Source organism: Triplophysa dalaica, chromosome 10 (genome assembly GCF_015846415.1).
Source record: "Triplophysa dalaica isolate WHDGS20190420 chromosome 10, ASM1584641v1, whole genome shotgun sequence".
Classification (NCBI taxonomy): Eukaryota; Metazoa; Chordata; class Actinopteri; order Cypriniformes; family Nemacheilidae; genus Triplophysa; species Triplophysa dalaica.
In genome coordinates this window covers 10,245,452-10,260,801 of record NC_079551.1, presented here as the reverse complement: position 1 = coordinate 10,260,801, position 15,350 = coordinate 10,245,452, and positions in this window count along the sequence as shown.

Here is a 15,350-nt window from a genome sequence, read left to right as displayed (position 1 = left end):
GTTTTACATGTTTGATGTTTGGTTGCGAAACGTCTATTATGAATAATAAAGCCTATAATTCAGCATAATGCAAGTGAAGCTGTTTTTTTACTGTAGCTGTGATCTTTTTCATGTTCTTCTGCTGATAACATATTGCGTTGCACGTGATCTGTCATACTATACTGGCTTCTGTGTAACATCGCTGATTCGCTAGATTCATCCAAATGACAGGTAAATTTGTCCTAGAATACTGTGTTACAAAATGGATTGGACACATAGGCTTTGATATCATTTCTCTTCACTTTGAAAAGTTGATACTCATTCAATTTGCTATCTTATTGCCACATTCGAGACATAGCCGGTGTCCCGACAAATTCACCCCAAGCAGATAATGCACCCCTTTCAATAACACGGCTGTCCGATTGGCTAATCATAACTTCTCCCCTAACACCTAATCCTCAACCATTGCGGGGAGGAGGGATGCATAATCTGGCAGGGTAGCATTTCTCGGCATTACACCGGGCATGGGAACATCACAGTTTATTAACTCCTCAACGGGTTTCAGTCAATAATGCGTCATGGCACATTAAAGAGCGACAATCCATATTTATCATTGAAATGTGTTAATAAAATGGACCAACTTATTTCATTGCGTTCTGTGAAAATATTTAAAAGTTTTATCTTTATGTTTTCACATCAGCTCTACGCTTATCTTACTAGACGCATTTTGGGCGTGACGTCAGATGATGAATTTTTGTGATCGTCTCACGATTCAGAGTTCAGAGGTTGGATGAGCGTCTTTAAAGGGTTCATAAGACACGGCTAAACGAATATCATCGTTGCTTTTAGATTTAATGCAATGTTCTGACAGTTTAATTTTTTGCCATTTTACGTGTCAAGTACATGCATGGGCAACTTATAACACACCAAAGAAACAGAAAAACACGTATTGGCACCATATGACCCCTTTAAATGCTGTTCCAGATGCTTATTTCCGGGTTTGAGGTGGGAAATATCCGTATCTAATTCTATGACATGACATACTCATTTAAATGAAGAAGCCTACCTACCTATGGACCTTAAAACAGTACGTTCTAAATATTATGTGTGGGGGTAGTATGAATAGATTTTGGATTTACTGCATCGGCCATGTTTTATCATGTGACCCGTATGCTTTTGACCTACTATGTATTAACATCAATCTGTATTCATCATCCACCTCATGACTCAAACTCATTTTGGCCTACTATATAGTATGAAAGTGTGCGATTCAGGACGCAGGGGTTTGCATTTACCCCGCTGTCTGTGACCTAACCAGGTCACACACCTGTGGTCTATTTGTTTAAGAACTAAATCTGTGAGCAGCTTTCTCGGACGAAACGAAAAAATACCTGCTTACGTTTTGTTTACATAAAAGCTTATTATGCCTTAAAATATTATAAAAACTCTGGCAATTCCATTATAATCGTGTAAAGCAAAAGTATGCTCACCACTTCTAAAGTGCCACAAAAAGAGATGCTCCAACCAACTAAAGTATGAACTTAACTCGCCGCAAAACTAATGAGTTCTTGTTCAGCTAAGCGAAACCCAGACACGGTATTGAATATAATGTCTCGCCATTCTTTTGACGGGCACCACACACCAAAACTGTGCAGGCATTACAAATTGGGTGTTATTATGGGATAGGTCGGCCGAACAGTCTCCTGGCAACAGACATTTTGACTTTTCAGCTTGAAAAAGTTCTGCCCTGCCACCTGTTTTGTGATGGAGGTGTGACATGTCACCCTTTCCTTGCTCTGATTAAATTTGGTTGTAAAATCCAATCTTTTCTGTGTTTCAGTCAATAAGTTGGAAAGCCATTATAGTTTCGGTATATAAGCTTAAAATATCGCATACGCGCCTGTCAGCTTAGCTTCCGATTAAGCTTTAAAGAAAATGCAGAGCTGTTTAGGTGGCACTAGGTGGCACATGTTCTGTTCGTGTAACTGTGTGTAAACAGACAAACATTTGGATATACAAAGGCTACTGTGCATTGCACTGCACCTGCAGTTTACTTGGACACTTCCCTACACTATTTATATTTATATATTGTTTATACATAGTATAACCTTCCTTCCTTTCCTATCTCCGTTCTACTCTGTTCGGACAGTCAAAAAAGCATTTCACTGCATGTCGTATGGTTTTGTATGTGACTGGTATATAGACTGGTCCTAAAGTTGGTCCTGGAACAAGAAGAAATAAATACTTAGAAAATTGTAACCCATTCCCTACCCATAACCACAACAAACCCTGTACACAATTACTTTTATTACTTTGACAAATATGAGTTAAATGAAGGATGCCTATAAAGTTACAAATATGCATACATACATTAGTTTACAGCATGGCAGCTCCCACCCTGACAAAAGCTCCTGGAGTCTTATTTTTTAATACAATTCCCTATTTTGATTCATTAAAATGCCTTGGCACTCTTATCGTTGAGAATCAAAGAAACAAGAAATTATGAACGCCGCCGGGCATCCTAGTTAGGCTAAAATGTGAGGGAGGGACCAGCTTTGGTGTTAATGAGGGAACTTTGTGAGGTTGAACCAACAGGAAATGAAAGACAGAGAGAGGGCCAGCAGCATGCTGAGCACAAGCAAAAGATAAAATAATATAAAAGGCGATTCTGCACCGTGTGACGTATAATGTTGATTTCGAGTCAATCAATTAGAGATGAAGTCGAGTCAGCTTGCGTTCTTTTGGGTTCATGGTAGAGATTATTGCCTAGCGCATTTTTTTACCTTGATTTTGACTAAAGTTACGTCTACAGATTCTGAGTTGGATGTCTAGTACCGGATAAAGACACATTGTAGTTTCTTCACCGAACCTCCTCCATGTGACCTTTAATTGGGCCCACAAGCAACCTGGGTGGATTAAGAGGGTTAATTGTTTCTCATCAGTGGCTAGTAAGGGAGTATACACCCGCACACAAGCATACTCGCATATGTGGCTTTTGGGGACTCTCCATTGATTTAATGATATTTATATTATTTTATTCGATTATTATAATCTATTCTATTCTCCACCCAAACCCTACACCTAATTATTAAAGAAAAGTTTTGCCATTTTTTATTTATGAAAAAATATAACTGTTTAATTATACACAGTTTTTTAAAGGATTTGTTCACCTTTAAAATGAAAATTCTGTTATCATTTACTCATCCTGTTTTCATTTTATACCACTTTCTTTTTTGTGTAAAACCCCAAAGACATATTTTTGGAAAAATGTTGGTTACCAAAAACTGTTGGTCCACATTGACTTCTATTGAATGGACACAAACCAATGCAAGTCAATGGGGATCAACGGTTTTCTGATACCAACATTTTTCTAAATATCTTCTTTTGTGCTTTGCAGAAGAAAGAACGTCGTACAGGTTTTAAATGACAAGAAGGTCAGTTAATAATGACAGACTATTCATTTTGAAGGTGATCTATTTCTTTAAGTGATCTGTTCATGTTCAGGTTGTTATACATGTCATTATACACATTCTGTCCTCGCAAACTATACAAGAACACATGGACCTCTATTGATTTTATACACAGCTAATACCTAACCCTAAAATAACTTTTGAGAAAAAACATTATTATATATATATAGTTATTTATATATACAGTTTGCTCTGATTTGTCTGGTTTTGCTCCCTGTTGGGTAGAAAGAACAAACCCGTTACCAAAATATAGTCACCCACACATTTCTAAAAGCTGTAAATTAATTATTTTTTAATTAATTGCCAAACAAATTATGAGTCAAATGAGACAATTGTTAAAATACCTTAAAAGCGTGTCTACACAGGACAGAACCTGCGCAAGGTTACACTACATTGCGCCATGCTGCGTCAGGTGTAGACACGGTGTAATTATGTTATGGAGGTTTAAAATGAATGTGGATATAGGAAATATATATTTGGGTTCATTTAAGAAAAAAAATTCATACTGAAGAGTTCATACTGAAAGAGTTTATACTGAAATCTTCAAAAATATGAACTTCTTTGTAGACTTGTAAATGAGCTCAAATGAGATCTTTGGTGAATCTCTAATATTGACATTTGTACATAGAGATTTCAGGCTCAATATCACTCGAGCAATATCTGAAACAAATATCTTTTTCTCATACTGAAACATAGCTTAGATCTATAAATCTTTCTTTCTAACAAGCATTTAAATAAGGTTTCAATCACATCCCTCCTTACTATATGAAGAACGTCTTCACTTTTGTGTGCTAAACGCATCCGGCAGGCTGTCTGGGAATACAAGTGAACATCAAAGAGCTATTCAAGTGAATTATCATACATACACTTGAAGGTATTTAAGAGAAAATAGAATAAGCCTCTTAAGATAGAAAGCAAGGACCCAGATGCTTTGACAAAACTAGATCATGAAGGGATTCATCAGGAGGGAAGCGCTGCATCTGACTGCCCGCTTCAGATGCTCAGTCACTCCGAAATCTAGGCGTAATGCTGAGCTACTTAGCTTTCCAGCAAAGAGGTGTCAATGAAAATCTCTATCTGCTGTGACCCAGCCTAATGCACTCCATGGCAGCCTCTTCACAGTCTTGATTATTTAGGGGGGCTGAAGAGGGGGCTGAATATTTTCACAACACTTTCTGAATGCAAAACCGCTCCCCCGGCTGTTGCACCTACACAGCTGTCGATTGTCGAAGTCCAAATCCCATAACCACGAGTAAATTCAATTATTCAATTGTAGGCTGAAGAATGGCCTTATCACCATATTTATAAGCACGCTGGCCAAGCATTCAATGACATTTATTATTTTCCAAAGTTTCCTTGCAAACATTCTTTTCAATTCCAGATGTGACACTGAAGCTTTGCCGACGACACGCCCCCATCAGATTTCTCAAGAGGCTAGAGAGGCACTTTGATGGACCTTAAAACAAAACCGTAACAATTTTCAAAAAGGAATGCGAGGAGCTCGCCCACACACTTCCGCCGCCTTTTTCTGGGTGGCAGAAAAAACATGATAAACTACAATACGTAGGCCTCGTGACTCAGAAAAAGCTTTCCTACGCGAGTGATTGCGATGCCTTTTTTTCGCATCTAAAGACCAGGCTCCGCTGGAGCGTCGCTTTTGTAGGCTGATGAAATGAAACCTTAAAATAATGAACAGACAAGAGCGAGACGGAGGCGCTAAAGGAGCGATCGCTGCTCTATTTTTGCATCAACTGCATGGAGCATCCACTGTCAGTGAACTGGGCTCACAATTACCTCACATCAGTCAAGCGTGGCAAGGAAAACTCATTCAATCAAACATTTTTTTCAACAAACAGACCAAAAAATGCTAAGGCAAAGAAGCATCAGAATGGTACTATTGAAGAGCTTGGAGATCATGTTCACACTTCAATGCATCCATGACCTGTTGTTAACATGTTTCATGCTTGAAGGAAAGAAAGAGATTGTGGTTAAAACAGCTTATTGTTAGATCACTGTGTTACCAGGGTCATGATGGGCACCCGGGGGACCAAAGCATCAAACTAGAAAGACGTTTCTTTAGGGGCGTCACAGCATGCTGGTATTGTCAATAACCGTGATGTTATTGACACTGTTCATTTTATACAGTTAATATTCATATCGTAAACAATTCAGCACTTTAAACCTTTGCCTTAAAGGTGTTGTGTGTAATTTTTAGGAGGATCTTTTGACAAAAATGAAATATAATATACATAACTATGTCTGCAGAAGTGTATAAAGACCTTACATAATAAAGCATTATTTTATTATTACCTTAGAATGAGCTATTCTATCTACATGCACCACAGTATGCAATTCGCAATGTTGTTTCTGCAAAAGCCCTGGACAGACAAATTGCTCTGAGCTCTTATTCTGTAAATAAGTTCTGTCAGGTTTACTACCGTCAAAAATGATTGACAATGTTCTTAAAGACATTTAAATGTAACACATAATTCAAATGTAGTTGAGAGTTATGAAAGGAATAGCAGAAGTCAAGTCCCGATTGTAAATGTGAAGTGGAGCTGGGGATGGAGGAGGGTAATTTGCTCCTGACAAGCTGCCATTAGCTGAATGGAAACGGATGGTGTGGTTTTGTCATATTTCTATAGGTCGAGGAGGATCAGCTGATGCAAGGATGACTCACGTGACCAGCCCGAACTAACTCTTTACACTTGATTTATCTCCCTCAGCAAAGAAGTGTAAACGTGACGACATTTTTGTCCTGTGAGAGCCGCCGTAGTGCTTCGAAAGGGAAGGGTGGAGTGAACTGTTGGTTCCAATTTGCAATTTCACCACTAGATGTCACAAAAACCTCCACATTGCTCCTTTAGCCACAATTGATTGAAACTCTCTCTCACCACAACACTCGCATTTTTACTGTAATTCAATGGCATTTTTTTTTGAAAACACAAACTAAATTGAAGAATAATTTGACCTATTGGGCAAACTACTGAAAATTTTGCTTTTTAAAGTATTTTACATAAACCTTGGGTTTAGGGAGTGTATAATAATTGATCACCTTATTTATAAAACATACTTTTTCAAAAGTTCAATCTCTACACAGTCAAACATAGACAGCATACACTTTTACTTGCCATAAAAGACATTATTCTCTTCAACAGGCTGGCTGGCTATTGAAAGTAATTGCATGTTCTCAACTCGAAGTTGAATTCTGTTTGTTTTGTGTTAGGTCTTTAGAGGAAATAATACATTTAAAATTACACAGCCTCCTCGGGGCTCACAGTGAGATTTCAAGGCACTATCGCATCTAACCCGGTATTTTAGACAGGACCCCCTCACAGCCCCCAGCAAAAAAAAAAAAACATCTAGAAAAAAAGTCACCAAGTGGACTGAGCGGCACAGGTCGGCGAATTGGATGTTGAAATCTTTGGGCACTGAATGCCTGACCCAGCAGATAACCATTTAACCGTCCACCAGGCTCGACAATAAGAAATTACAACCGTGTGTTGGTGGCATTACTTTAGTCTCATTAGGTTGATAAATAATGTATCTTAAAGCTGTCCTATTAGGCTGATCAGTAGGAGAATGACCTTTCTCGGCTGCCCCCAGCGTTGATAATGATCATGTCCATCAGAAAGACAACAACAGGTCTGAAATATCACCCAGCGTCTCGGGCTTATCTTCGCCTCTTACCGCGTTATGAGTCAACCGCAAAAGTCACCATCGGAAAACACAGCGAAGCCTCGCTTTCATTGTGAATGCCATCCCTTGTAAAATGAATAGCAAATGTTAAAATTCTGTCATTGTTTACTCATCCTCCTGTCATTTCAAACCAATCTGACTTTTACTCTTTTTCAGGACACGAAAAAGTGCTTTTTTATATGATGGAAGTGAATCGGGAGCTGCAAAAAAGCAACATAAAAGCATCAGTAAAGTGGCCGAATGACACACGTGTTACATTTTGAAGCCCCATGACAGCTTTAAGAAACAGATTGAAATTTCAGTCAGAGACGGCAATTCTTTGTACTGACCTGCTATCTCTCCACAGTATTGAGGCTGCAAATGGCCAGTCTGCCATTGGTTGTGATTGTATGACCTCTGGGCTCGTGCCAGCAGGGAGTGCATCTTCCTAGCACGAGCGATCTGACGGAAATGACAGCGGCTGGAAAGTCGCTACACATCGGCCTGATTAAGTTTGACTCGCTGAGAGCTTAAGTGTGTTTAGGTGTTCCGTTTAATGTGATGACTCAACACATTCATGTACACGAGGAATGAAATTCTAATAACGTTTTGAGTGCCTGCCGCACGAATGTTGCCAAGTAAAAGTTGAGTTTGTTGCTAGTGCTAGTCATTTTGTGCCATGCTGAAAAAGAAAGATAAACTGTAAATAGATAATACAAATATTTAGATCGTCGCTGCAAACTGTAAACGTTTTCTCTTCTACGGAACACAAAAGGAGATATTTTGAAGAATGTTGGTAACAAAACAATATTGGCCCCCATTGACTTCCATTGTATGGGCACAAAAACAATGCAAGTCAATGGGTACCGACTTGTTGGTTACTGACATTCTTTGAAATATCTAGTTTTGCATTCTGCAGAATTGAGAAGAAAGTCAACAGGTTTGAAATGACAAGAGGTTGAATAAATGATGACAGCATTTTATGGTGAACTATCATTTCAACACACTTGTTTAGGCTGAAGCACGATCATCATTTTTTATTAGACAAACAAGATATTAAAAAAGGATTGCACTCACAAGCTTGGACGTTGGAGATATTGACATGCGTATTTCTCTGAAGTTCTGCTTCATCTCATTATCTTCAGCTGATCTCAAGCAAACAATAGGAAAGTAATTGCTGTTGATTGAGAGCAGAATATGAACGAACGAGACGCCACATTTTTTATTTGCTTGGGGCACCTGTACGTACATCCTAAATTAAAAAGTGCTTTTTATTACAAACCTTTTAAAATGAGTCCAATATTTCGTTTTACCTTTTCTAAATTCCAGCAGTCTCTCCTCTTACATTTCAGCACTGACAATAAGTGAAAAAATTACATTTTGTTTCTTAAGGCTAGAAGTTGCAAGGAAAGTAAAAGAGTGACTTGTGAGGAATGCATTTCCATATATTAGATCAGGCACGGCCGGAGAGTTTGACCCGTACATTTAATCTACTACGCTTCAATAAGCAACTGTCCAATTCGGCGCCAGATCCTCGTTGACCTAAAAACTCTGCAAATACATCCATTTAATTTTAACACTTCAATTTATCTTTTCATCTTTGTTTTAAAGAAAGAAAGTCACAAATGAAGGTTACAGTGACTTTGTTCATTTAGAATAATGAGATTGTTCACTCTCCCCCCAAAACAACGGCATCTTAAATCTGTTTCTCCTCTTTGCCCTCTACAAGAAATCAGCTTAGCAATCTAATGCTAATAATAAGTAGCTAAAACGCTGTAAAGCTACCTGAGACCATTTATTTGAGGGTCTGTTAGCCTAATGGGGAATGTGATATATTGTTTATACTATTATATTGTGTGACCAATACTAAAATCTAAAATACACTGCAAAATATAGTAAACGTTTTCTTTATCGCCACTTTGTTTTGTTTACTAAACCACCAAATAACATAAATATACAAAATAAATACAAAAATTTACAAGAAATTTGTAATTGAAAATGCATAGTTTTTAAAGATGGAAATGAATTATTAAAATCATTTTATCCATGGATTTAATTGACCGAGTAAGGACAGAAGCTTCACTGCTTATACAAAAGCGTATCTTTTTGGCTCTGTTCACAATTTTGGACAAATCTAATTAGTCAGCACAATGGTTTGAGACTTTCTTTTTTAAGTATACTAGCTGTAAATGTTGAAAAAGAAGGAAAGTATAAAAATGTTATCTCTGTTTCATGTCTATCAAGACATCTCACTGCCGCTATGAAGTCAAAAGTGAGGTTGCATGAAAGAACATAACATGTTTAATGTATATCTGTGTCCGCTGACTCGCTCACTACATACATATGTCACATAGGCCTATATTTTAAAATGAGGACAGTATAATCAAGAATAGATCATTTTGCTCCAGTGCTGTAAAATATTGAAATTGAAAATCGAAATACTATTTACGTGTTTCAAAAATATGTTATCTCCTTCGACAAAAAACAAAAACAACAACGTGACAACACCTTGTCAGCCACAATAGTGCTTCAAAAGAGAGGGGGGAGTGAACCGTTTGCAATTCACAACCTCACCGCTAGATGTCGCTAAAATCTCCACGTTGCTTCTTTAAGTCCAATATGCTTTGCGACTCTTTGTAGTAATATTTGACAGTATTTGACATTTTCAAAGTGCAAACTTGTATTGCTGTTTCATAAATCTGTAGAAATTTGAAAGCACTTTGTAGACCGGAACCAGTGACGCGAAATGTTTTTTACCGCATGGTCAGGGGTAGATCTGATGTTCTAATATCTACCGACATATCAAAATATTTACTTTTCTGAAATGTTTTTGTCCATAAGTTATTAATTATGTATCATAGCGATTATGAACCCTTTTCAGACCAGGATGCTCAGAATGTCCTAAATGATGTCTAGAACATGAATGATGTGCGGACATATAGGAGACAGTCTAGTGTACCAATACTAATATCTCATACACCAATTCTTTAAGCTTCATTAATTAAACTATAAAACTAAAAACATTTTGTAGAGAAATTGAAATAAAACGATAAAAATATAATAAGACTGTATGTGCAATGAAACCAGGGGCAGATATGAGAACCAAAACGGAGGAAGAAAGTGCTAAATAACAATGTGGTAAAAATGCATTTCAGTGAGAAAAAGGGAGTCTAAGAGTCAAAGACAATGTTTAAGATTCTGTTGGTGGTGATGGGATGGAAATAGAGAAGATTGAAAATGTGACATAGGATTACGCTGTCATTCAAACAAGACCATCCATTAGAGAGAGAGAGAGAGAGAGAGAGAGATAGTGCCTTTCATCATGAAAAACAAAGTATGGAGAGCTGTCTTCATGTCTGCAGAGACATAAGCTCATCAACAATGATATGACAAGATGGTTTGATATGAATACTCTGTGCTCACTATCAGCCTCAATGGTTTATCAGGGGAAACTATAAAAAGCCCCTTTACATATTCCAGTTTAAACATTGAGCGAGTTAAACAGATTTAAAGCACATTAGGGAAATATATGTCACGTTTGAAGGTGAAGAGAGGGTATAAAGATGCTCTCAGGCCTGCTGATGCACTCAAAAATGCTGATGCTTGTTCAATTTACCTAACTTGCTTAAATTAAATCTACGTTTGAAAATGTGGTCACAACATGATTTTTTATGTTTAGTCATATAACTGAATCCATTCATTTAATGTTCATTTACCTTTAAGGTTTTTGATTAAGAGTTTTATTTTTGAGTTTTGTGGTTAGCATTGTTCAGAAAAGTGTCGCCTTTTGTTGGGTCCTTGCCGGTTACAATCCTTTATTTGCAATCCTGTTAAGTTCTATTAACTCAATATCTTATTATTGAAGTTAAATGGAATAATTTCAAATTAACGTTAAAAATTTATAATTTAAAACACTGTTGAACATATCATTTTATTTTAGTGTAGGTAAGACACAAATTAATTTCAATCAAGACTACTAAAAAAATTAAGTTCATACAACAAGATTAGAATGAATCGTTTTAAAAACAAAAATTTGTTGGAGAAATGTAACAAAATTTCCTGGAAAAGTTTTCCTTAATTTAATTAAGTTCAACAACTGTATTTGCGAGCACATAACGCAAAATATTAAAATAAAAAATAAAATAAAAATAAAACAATTAAAATGTACACTGATGTAATTTGGTTAAGACTCAATTTCTAAAGTATCATGAGGGTGAGTGCATCAAGACTGAATGTTTATTTCAGTTCTTTTAAGAATTTGCCACCACAGCCCAAAAATGATAAAACTCCCGCATTCACTTTCAAACCTCCGGTGGCATGCAGGTTTTTCAATGCAGATTGAGTAGGAAGATAAAAGGCAAGAGGAAGGTAGATTGAGAAAGTAAAACGGGTGTAGGAGAGAACACTGGGTCTCAGGGGAGAGCAAAAGGTGGAAGAGATGTGTGAAGTCTGGATGGATGCCTGGCAAAAAAAGACGAGATTAGAAGAAAAAAAGAGAAAAGAACCGCATTCATTTTCTTAATGGTGCTGAGGTGTGCTATAAAAAAACAACATGGTCCTATAAACTTGATGCTGATAGGCCGTCCCTCTCTTGTCACATTGGCAGGACATCAGCGAAACCAAAGCGTTAACCTTTACATAGGTTCTCTTTGAAGCGACCGAATATTTTTAATTACGCCCGATTAAATTGGAGTCGTTTTGCTTCCTTATAGGTGCCGATACTTAATCAGCGGCTGTCATGCAGCCACTGGATCAAACACGCTGCAATTTATCAACGTCAGCACGTGGCTTCCCCGCAGGTCAGATCCGTGGGGGACCGACCTTCCCCGCTTCTATAATTCACCGTACATTCCCAACTAATAAAGAATGTGGACAAATGTCAAGAATATTACACAAAATGCATTTCAGTGGCACAATGAAACCGAGGATACCAACTTGCTGTCATTCATATTTGCTGAGTAGACGCAGTTGATTGTGTTAGCGTGCAAAAGAGGCCGCTAACATCGTGTGTACGTGCGCTTGCACTTATGTGAAACTTATTGCTATTCATGGTAATCCAGTGGCTCGTCCTTGAGAGGCCTTTTAAGAGAGAGCCGTCGAGCTCCCAGAGGGCAACGGTGCGGATGAGGATATCTCCCTAGCGGTGCGGGTGCAAATTGAATCCGCTGGCAACGATTAGCGATGGACCGGGTTAGATGCACCTCGGCCGTATCCCCTCCCTTCCGAAACGTGCCTTTGAAGTTCACCTGACACACTTATTTACAACTGAGGAATGAAAAGTACCAGTGGTGAATTCAAGTTTTGAATTTTTTTTAGAAATGAATTACTCCATGTTGTAACCTAGATAGCACAGGTATGTCTGTCTGGAAAACATCTGCTGTGTAGAAATATCTGATTAACATCTTTAGGTTAGTTTTACATACATTTTAAATGATAAAGATCTCACACAAGTCTTCAAGATGTCTATTACACTGTGTCAAATGTTGCAACTAAACAAAAATCAATAAAACCCAAAATATTTTAGCATCTTCTCTGTAATCTCCCCTTCTCTAGGATTTGCGAAAATGCACGAATGTTTCACCAAGCCTTTTAAAGTATCACCCTAGGAAGCTGGGGAAAATACATATAGACACACACATATGTGCCCAAGGCCATTTACATTTTGTCAAAACCAATAGGTCGTTCTTTAGCAGCTGGAAACTCCTTGAACCATCTGCGGGAGAATTTCTCATAAACTTTCATGTGACTGCTCATGCCCATCAGCAACAACTAATTTCTCAGAATTTGATAGGAAGTAACAGTGCAAGATTCAGAGATGATTTTAGTTCTGCTCCTCGTGTCCACCTGTCAGTTGATGCCTGCCAATTTCTGCACGAGTGATGCATCGCACAAAACTTGGATTAACAGTAAGGAAACCCATAGCAAACATTTCTAAGCCAGTTGGCAGTTGTAGACTGAAACGGAACGCCCCGGCGGGCATGTAACGCTCCTTTGCTTCGTTCGATGAATTAATGAGCCTGCTCTGACTGGCATGATCTTAGGACTTGAGGTCTGATACACGGCACTAATATGGAATACCCTGACCCAAATAAGTCTTCATGGCGTGTGTATCTTTACAAAGTTACTTATTCAAAGTGTACCTGCAACGTAATGAAGTTTGACTTTGAATAGACAGTTCAAAACAGTTTACTCCCCCTACCTCGACTTTGACTTGAATACATGTACGTAAGGCAACCTGCAATTTTATGTTTCAAACAGAAAAGAGTTAAAAAATGGCTAGAAGCTATTTATTTATCTAAAGAGAGTTGCCATTGCAATTGTGTATACGTTTACAGACTATGTGTTCCCTGGGATTCGAACCAATGCAGATTTATTACACATATTTATGAATATATATACACCATATTGTTTTCATGCATTAAACATCGACTGGCGTGTCACAGACCAGGCTGCACAATCGTTTGCGATAATGACGCCAGGTTGAAACCAAGACGCAGCTCATTTTGCAAGTCAATTAGAAGACAAGCCGGATGCAGTCAGGACGCAAGCAGGAGGCCTTGGCTGCATGTCCCCCTACACCTGTTTTCCGGACGGCATGTCAGCATGCCGTGGATTAGCATTCAAACAGCAGAAACTTGACAGGAAGTAAGGCTCTGTGTGCAATTCGCCTTGAGCGTCCCTCGGCTCTCATCTCTTTATGAGCGAGAAGCGAGCCCTGCGGCTGATGGAACACGCGTGAGTGAAATCAGACATGCACAAAAAGATGTTTAATATGGACGAGATGGTCATGTTGGGGTTGGTGCTGTGAAACTGAAGCTTGCTAAACAAGAAAAGGTTACTCCTTTGAAAAAGTATCAAGTCGCACTATGAACTGAAGTGACTTCAAGTAGTGATTTCGGTTTACAATAAGGTGCTATTTGTTAACAGTAGTAAATCCATTAACTGACACGAACTGACAATGAACAATATGGTTTTTAGCATTAATTTTTGTTATTTTTAATTCATGTCAAAAGAGAATGTGAAGATGATATCTGTTGCCTGTTGCTGTGTCGCCGCCATCTTGGGAGGAAAGTACTCCACTGCTATTACTGTTTTGATATGTACCGTTACTTGTTTTGTGTGATATATGGTGAAATCGAAAGAGAAATAACCATAGGCATTTCGTGAACAAATCTGCATAATGCTATTTCAGTTTTTTAACACAACAACACCACCCACCTAAACAAAACACTGCATTAAATGCACTACTAGCCATCCTTCCAAGATGGCGCCGCATTCAATGCAGCATGACCATTAATGAACAAGCTCTATACAGTTATTTATGCTAGTTCATGGTGCATTTACTTATGTTAACAGTGACATGGTTTAATTTTAAGAATGTATTAGTAAATGCTGAAATTAACATTTAATCAATGAATTAATGCTTTGGAAGTATTCACTGTTTATTCATGTTAGCTAATGCTTTAACTTGTTAACAAAAAGCACCTTATTATAAAGTGATTTCTTATTAAATGTCATAACAAAGGTTTTGTACCTTTACAGGACCTTATGGGCACCTTTAAAAGTATAGTTAGTAATTTTGTTCGCATTTTTAACTGTACTGATTGTTAGCAAGGAGCAATGTTAGCATGAACTTGAATTGGCGGCTCATTTTTAAAAATCAGTCCATTTATCGTTTGTCAGCGTCTGACGAATCGAAATGCAAAAAAGCAGTTTAGCAAAAGCATGACAGATTAACATGTAGATCAGAGTGTTGAAACGTTTCGTTCGTATTATAATCAGCCTGTCAATCAAGCATTTACTGTTGCACTCAAGACAATGACGTTTACAATAATTGTTGTTGTGTGGGATTGTACGCTCATATTTTTTCACCTTTTACTTCTAAACCATTCCCAAAACTAATAACATACAAGATTGCTTTTCAGCCACTTTAAACAAAGATTGGAGGCATGTAATATCAATCTACCCTCTAATATATTCATTTGTTTCTTGCAATGTCACATTTTCATCAAACATTGTAAATCTAAAAAAGGACATGAAATGTGTGTGATAAGCAATCTGCATTTTACCCAGAAATCCCTCTGCTGTTTGTGAGTTGACGGACGCTTAAGGCTGGCACCAGAATATAGTATGAATTTTTATGTCCTCCAAGTGGCCTGTGTAGATAGTGGCACGCTCAGGTGGACTGGCCCACAGACCATACTGATAAGTCTCATATCCACT